We start from the raw sequence: 8,513 nt of genomic DNA on the forward strand, positions 1-8,513 counted from the left end.
CGGGCTAGGGCTAAGGCCGGCCCGACCTATTCCCACCCAAATAGACCAAACACTTCCCTATTGGAATGCAATAAAAAAGTATCAAGATATTCTGATACAGTTGGCTTTTTTTAAGGAAAGAAAATGCTCATTCATGTTCATCTATTTGATAGTTTTACTATATAGTCAAGTGGATTATGTTTGAACATTAATTTAATATGGAGGCCACAAATTCCATTTTCTACACAAACATTTTTTTTTTTTTGAATTAGAAAATTGACAAATAATCCTTTCAATAGGTTAACTGATCCCAACAAATATCTACAATAGGAAATAAATGTTTGTCATCTTTTAAATGTCCTTCTTAATCATCATTTTAGGGACAAATAACATCAACCATTGGCTACAGCCAGATTTCCACTAATGTTATTGTCAGTGGGTAGCGGGAATGGCAATGATACCCCATTTTGTTTGCCATTGTTCTTTTTTATTAGCCATTGACAAAAGTGCCAATAGTAATTCTTCTATTAAGGTGCACCTTGAAATTGTCATGAGATTTAATTGTGGTGTCAAAAATTTTATAGATGGTGCAAGAATCTATTTCTAGTTCTAATGATAAATTTTAAACTTTTAAAATAGTTCAAATCAAGCAGATCTATAAATACATGAAAATCTTGAAAATAGAAGGTCCAAATAATGTGTTGTAAGAAGTACAATTTTTAGGACTTGAAATCTCTTTTTTTTTTTGCATATCTATATACCTAGATGTTAAGATGATCAATTTGACACTTTTCTAAAATTATAACAACCTTTTTTTGAAGGATTTTAGTGATGCACCTTAATTCTTTGTTTTAAGATGTCACTGTTTTTATTGTTCATGCTCCAAAAGTGTTAGAAGCCCTAGCACCCCTAGCCTTTTTATTACATTATAGCAAAGACAGACCAAAACCACCCTCATATAAGTTAAAATACTATAACAAGCCCAATCATCTTTTTACTTCAATTACAAAATTAAAGTCCCTAAACTGCCCTTAACTTTAATGAAAACACTGAAAATAACTAAAAGACTGTAAAAACAATAGAAAATTAAAAATAAGTACCTTTAAAAAGTTGGTTTTCTTTTCCAGGATCTCCTGACGGCTTTGCGATGTGGATCACTATAATGGGGGGGTTATCAAAGGATAGATTGATTGAGTTTATAGGCTAGTGATAACTATCTCGACTAGTTAAAGGATTGTCCAGTGCATCAATAATGTTATATATATAGGGAGAGAGAGAGAAATACAAGGTTACGAAAAACAGGAGACCAAGGATACGTGAGAAAAAAGTTACTCACTTAAAAATAAAAATGAAAACCAAAACTAAAAATTAGAGAGAGAGAGAAATAAGTTACCTGTTGTGCACTGAATTCTTACATATAAGAGCAACTCAAATCTGAAAAATCTATGGAAACTTCTTCAACTGAAGATGCCTTCGAAACAGTAAAAGAAAGCAAGAGTGAAAGACGTAATGAACTAGGACATGGCTCTAATACCAAGTGCAAGAAGAAGAATTTTTCTGTCTTCACCTTCTTGGAGAAAATCCAATATACGTATACAGAGGTGCTTACATTATACAGCTAGTGCAGAGATACAGAAAATGAAAGAAAATATATTAATAGAGCCTGTGTGATCATGGTAAGATAATCCTTTCTAGTATAACCTGTGTAATACAAAAAAGAAAATATATACCCATAGGGTGGTCGGCCCCTAGTGGGTGGGACATCCACTGTGCAAGGCTCTCTCCAATCGGACATTCCATTATTTTCTAAGAGGATAGTCTTTTGAAATACCATGTGACAATACTTGTTTTAGTGGGTTTTTCTCTTAGATCGACTGTTTATCAAAGTAAACGTACCCTCGTCAAAACCTCATTTAGTGGTGACATCTACTAGTAAACCCTTTTGTATGGCACAAAAATTGAAAGAACTATTAGATATGTTTGAGTTAGATAATGTACCTATGATGTTAGGTCCCTACAAAACATCCTAGTATGGATACTCGTGCCAACAATAAGTACACTTAATCTCACTTAATTTAGAGAAGCTATTGGTTCAAAAAGATTCAAGTTAGAGATTGATAATCAGTAAGGGATGAGCTTTGTGGTTCTCAAAACTACCAGGTTGCACAAGTACACATCTAAATTGTCTCGAATAGTTCTCTTACATTGAGGGATTAGTCAGTAGGAAATGGTGTCTTGTACTCCACAACAATATGGTAATTCAGAGAAAATGAATCATACCTTATTGGACATGATCTTGTCCGGCAATCTTTGTGTGAGCTCTTGGGGATGCATTGTTGATTGTTATTTGCAACTTGAATAGAGTGCCTTCAAAAATTTGTGCCAAAAACCCCTTTGAAAATTATCTACGAGCAAGAAACCTCACCTGTGTTATTCGCAATCTTTGCATCTTACCTGACATGAATTAAACTAGAGTTCCATAGTGTAAATCCTCACTAGATGTTTTGATAACTATATTGGCTATATCCTAGGTTATTATTTTGAAGAGGGAGATCCGATATAAAGTTGAATCACATGATGGGGACTCTGTTAAGTCGAGGTTCCTAACAATGCGATTGTCTTGGATGACTTATATCTCCAATCAACCATAGTGAGGAGATTCCTCCACTAGAAGATGACAATAGGAGCGTTCCCATGGTTTCCTATGTGTATTCTCTACAATCTTATTGAAACTATAATCATGGTTTTTGGGTGGAGGGTACACTAGGGTTTATTGCACTAGTAGGTATCCTAATGACTTATTAAGCTACTGTGGGTATTTTAGGGTTATAGGAAATAATTGGACTAGACTTAGATTTTAGGATTCCACTAAGGTTTGGATTTCATATTTCAGGCTTTTACAAATACAACCGGTTTTCAAAAAGTAGTCTACAACACTCCCTGTAAAGCACTAAGCAAGGCTCACTACCTATTATGCACTTCTCTTTTTTCTAATTCTCCAAAAGCACTATTATTGAAAATGAGGCCGCCACGATGCTGCTCTAATCACAAACACATTAGAATATCTGCATTTGTTTATTTTATTTCTCTCTAAAGAAGAACATAATACTAATAATAAAAAAGATTACTTGTATTTTCATAATTTCATTTGAATTAGAACAATTCTTTTTATAAGTAGACAAGAGGAGAAGTGAAAGATAGTCATTTTCTCCTTTCCATAGCTAAAATTTCATGTATTGGCTCAAATCAGTGTAGCACAATTTTAGAAGTTGCAATATCATTTGACATTAGGCGCATTGGTGGATATCAGCTAGACCTCACTCCCATTTCATAGTCTTGAAATGCAAGATGGCCATAGAAAGTTTTTGGTGGCATTTGGCTAACCAGTTCAGTTTGTGATTCTTAATCCACTAACAACTTAGTCTCTTCAAAATGTTAAGAGTCTCAGGTTTCTTTGAAGAGACTCTCACTGTCCATTAATTTATGTGAATACACAAGCTTATCTGATATAGATAAATAACAAATGACAAGAATAGAAGTAAATCATACCTAGACTTACTATGATATTAAACCTAGCTTTTCCATACACACATGTTAGGTTTAATATTATATGGAAAACCTACTCAATGTGCATGGAAAACCTAGGTTTTATGGAAGGTGCATGGAAAACCTACTCAATGTTTTCCACGCACCTTCCATATTAACCCGATAGGTTTAATATCTTGTATTTCATTGTGCATGGAAAACCTAGGTTTAATGTGCATTGAGTAGGTTTAATATTATATCACCTTCAACCTGGTAGATGATATAACTTCCCTTAACGCTCCTCCTCAAACTCAAGATGCTTTAAGATAGAGTAGCTAGATTTTGGGCGACAATTTTGGAATTGAATTGTTGAATCTTCAAGTGCACAGGTTCAAATTGCTTGATCAATAAGCACAATTGTATTTAAGATTCGAAGCTCAAAATGATAAGATCCAAGATAGATCAGTAAGCTGAACAATAGAGGCTTGAGGATTGATAGATTAGTGGGCCTTAAAAACAGAAGGCTAGAGCAGAGCAGGTTTGAGAATGGGCACATCGACAAACTTAGAAACAGACAAAATCTTCAGATCTTCGCTAGAGATAAAAAATAGTTCGGACAATTGAAAGAACGTAATGGCACTTGGAAGAGCCAATGCAACTCGGTGGAAATATGAGATTGATTCAATAGCTCACAGACAAGGACATACATGATTGAGTAACAAAGCAACAAACTCAATCAAATGGAAACGAAACATGATATGTTTTTAACTACTTTCCTTTAAACAAATGCTTCTGCTTTTAAACAAAATGTTCCCTCACGACACAGAACAGGACCATTGTTTAATTACCAAATGAAAGAAAAACCACATAAATGCTCCCCTTTTCTTCAAAAGATACCAACACAATTTGTTCAACTTTAACAAAGGGTAAAATGAATGATTCCAAATGGTTCAATTCTCTAAGGTAGTGGAAGGTGGTCAGCTTGAGAGAGAGAGAGAGAGAGAGAGAGAGAGAGAGAGAGAGAGAGAGAGAGAGAGAGAGAGAGAGAGAGAGAGAGAGAGAGAGAGAGAGAGAGAGAGAGAGAGAGAGAGAGAGAGAGAGAGAGAGAGAGAGAGAGAGAGAGAGAGAGAGAGCGAGCCTGTTGACTAAGAAGAAAAACAAAAGAGATGGAGATGGCTGAGTTTCCCTCATAGCACAGACCACATGCTGGAAAGACCAGGCTGGAAAGAACAAGAGAACCAGAGCGCAGGCTAAAAAAACCAACAAAAATAGGAGAGAGAAAGAGATCGAGAGAGAGAGAGAGAGAAAGAGAGAGAGAGAGAGAGAGAGAGCAGAGCTGAGATAAAAAACTGAGAAACCATGCGAGAGATCGACTTGAGGAAGACGGTGGAGCAACCCAGAGAGCTTGGAATCCAGATGAGGAGCTTTAGATCCATAGGACGATGAAGAATATTAGAGGTTCGAGCGGATTTCAGAGAAATTTTCAGAGGTTTCAGAGTGGGCTTTAGAGGCATTTCTCAGAGTCCAGTTGATTTCAGATGGAAAGCTGTGAATCTTCAAAGTGGTAGAAAAGCTGTTTTCAAAGCGATAGATGATTGTTTTTCATTAGGGCAGAATGGCCGTTTCTCAGAGTTGGATTTAAGAGATAGAAGGTTTCAAATCGGGTTTCAGATATTTTAGGTTCATGTGGTTTCCCAACAAGTTCAAGGATGTTTTTGGTGGGTTCAAGGACCTTTTAGAGAGTCTGTAGCATATCTAATGAGCTTAGAGCATTATCATGCAAGCTCAGATAGTTTTCTAGTGAAGTCAGGTACTGTTTTGTTTCCAGCTAACTGGGTCAGATTTTAGATGGATTTGGACCGTGGGATCAAGATCCTTAGGCGAGACCCCCAGAAAGAAAAACTAGTAGAGAAAAGGATGAGGTGAGAAATAAAACATATATTAGAAAAAATAAAATGCACACCAGATTGATAGATAAACAAACTGATTCAAAAGAATTTAATCCTTATAATGAATTGTGAACCAAACGGTGCCCCACTAGGAACTAGAAGATTGGTAGGTGAATCCACCATCTCTTTAAACCAGATGACTTTCCTTTTAGCCAACCTCTCAAAGAATAGGTGGCCACCCTAGAGTTCAGAGAGAAGAAAAGGTTGCAGGTGTGACCAAGGGTAGATAAAGCAAGGAGAAAATGGGAAGAAATAATTAAAATAAAAATACTAATAAAGGGTGAGAGAATATACTCTCTCTAGGTCTGCAAGGGAGTCCACGTCAAAAGATCGTTTCACAAGATCAACTTTTTACTCTTTTGTGTCTCTTTTCTGGTTACAATGAAGATATATCTCCTCTTTAAATGTACTTACAAGATATAAATTAATTAATTAATTAATAAATAAACCCTAAAAAAAATCTCTCTCTAAAAAGTCATGCACCATTTTCATTCTCCCTTCTCTCTCTAATTCCCATATAAATCTCTATCTCCTTCTATCTCTCTAACTCTCATGTTATCTTCTCTTTCTAAAAGATGAGAAAAGATAATTTTTACTTATCTTAAAAGATAAGCTATTTTCTAAACCAAAAGATAGGTCTTCTTGGATGACAACTCATGCCCTTACTAAATTATCCCTGCGCAATTCGTATTCCTAAAATTTTAAAAGATTTAAAATAAACAATTAAATGACCTCACTTTTTATTTACATTATTCTCCCGGGGTTGGGAGAAGTTCAACCTTGAGCTTATGGAACACAAAAATTTTCGTTCATCATCTTCAATTTGTTCCAATTGAAAATTTGCACCCTTGTCTTGTCGAACTTTTGATTGTTGATCATAATGGAACAAAGTCGTGATATGTTTAACCTATCAATTGTGATGCCGAAGTCTATTGCACCTTCTACCACTTGTATTTCATGAGTCTTAATCAACTCAACTTTCGAAGCAAGTTGTGATGTGTGATTAATGCTTGGATTCGTAGTTGATTCTTGATCTTCTAGCTCGTCATGTTCTTCTTCCTCTGATTGCAATTTATGAAGTAGATCTCGTAGACATTTTATAAGATGTGGATCTCGTCAGTAAATTTATTCTTGACATTCTGGATCAGTACCCTAGGTTTGTCGAGGAGCTCGGTTCGTCTCTACAGTGAGATTTGGTGCCAAGTCCACGTGGTTGTGAGCACCCTCTTTCTCGATGAATGATGTCCTCCATTTGTTGTAACCATTGATTCCTTTCACGAAATTCGATTCAAACATCTTCCATAAATTTGGTCAAATTTTTTTAAACTTGTCCCAGTCGATCATCCATAAGAGTATTAACTTTTGGTGGCATGGCAATAACTAGATCTTACTTGCTTTGATACTAACTAATGCAAGGGGAAATGCGAAGAAATAATTTAAATAAAAATAATAATAAACGGTTGGAGAATATACCCTCTCTCTAAGTCTACAAGGGAGTCCATCCAAAAATATCATTTCACAAAATCAACTCTTTACTCAATTCTAATCTCCCTCTGGGTTACAATGAAGGGACATCGCTCATTTAAATATACTTACAATAAATAAATAAATGAACCAAAAAAAAAAATCTCTCTTTAAAAGTTATGCACCACTTTTCATTTCACTTATCGCTCTCTATCTCCCACATAAATCTCTATTTCTATCTATCTTACTCTCATGTTATCTCTTTCTAAAAGATAATAAAAGATAATTTCTACTTATCTTAAAAGATAAACTATTTCCTAAACCAAAAAATAAGGCTTCCTTGGTGACAACTCATGCTCCTACTAAAACTCACACCCTACTAAAAGTCATGCCTCTATTAACTTATTCCAGCAGAATTCCTATTCCTAATTTTTTTAAAAATATATATATAAAAAGAAATAAACAATCTCTTTTTTCATTTACATCAGCAACAATAAGGGATATGTGATTCGGAGTAGAAGTTGAGGTTAGATTGGGACATGATCAAGTAATAACAGTTTAAGAAAATCGATCATATAGGTATGGACATGATGAAGATGAATCTGACTCTGATACTTTAATAAGAGTCTTATGTTTTTATTAATAGACTCTCAATGTCCATTAATTTATATGAATATACATGATTTTCTATATAGATAAATGCGTATTGATTATAATATACACCATCCATATTAACCCGGTATATTATCATACACTTTCCTTCACACAAAAGAAATGATCCAATTGATGATTTAGGAATATAAGACCTCTTTAGCCTTGGCTGAATTCACTAGATTTGTTTTTTCCTTCGTTTCTCATTAGGTTGGCTACTTTTCAATGTTGGCATTATTGCTTGTTTCCTTGCCATAAGAAGTCAATCACTTTTATCATCATCACCAGAGCCTTTTCCCCACTATTTGGGGTAGGCTATATGAGTCTTGATCCATCATTCTGCTTTATCAAGGGCTATACCCTCAGTGAAGCCATATATCGTTATATCGTTTCTCATTACTTCCAACCATGTCCTTTTGAGCCTACCCGTTTCCCTTTTTGGCCCTTCCAATTGAGCTGACTTACACTCCCTATAGTTGCTATACTCACTAGTGTTCCGTTAGTATAGTCACCCGACTATCAAATATATAAATTTTCTATACTCAATAGCATTCCATGCAACATTGAAGGACATTAGACTATAAGACCATTTATCTTTCTTACAAGGAGGTCACAATTGCTACTACCATTAGAGGTGAAAATTTCTTTTTGAACTTTGAATGATATATTCTTAGCCACCAAATTTAAAATCTGTCTGACAAGAACAATTGTGACCTTGTATTAAAAGTAAATATTATACTTTTCTTGGGAATGGGCTATTGAAAATAGGGGACTGCATCCGATGAATTGGAACACTTGATGCCTGAAACAAGAGTAGGGGGGACTGGGTCTTCGTTATGTTGTGGATTTTAATTTGGCAGGTATGATGAAATTAGCATGGACAATCATCTCCAACCCATCTGCACTCCTAGCTAAAATTTTCAAACATAGGTATTTCCGCAAAAC

Source organism: Amborella trichopoda, chromosome 7 (assembly GCF_054954075.1).
Source record: "Amborella trichopoda isolate Santa Cruz 75 chromosome 7, AtrichopodaSantaCruz75HAP2 v2.0, whole genome shotgun sequence".
Classification (NCBI taxonomy): Eukaryota; Viridiplantae; Streptophyta; class Magnoliopsida; order Amborellales; family Amborellaceae; genus Amborella; species Amborella trichopoda.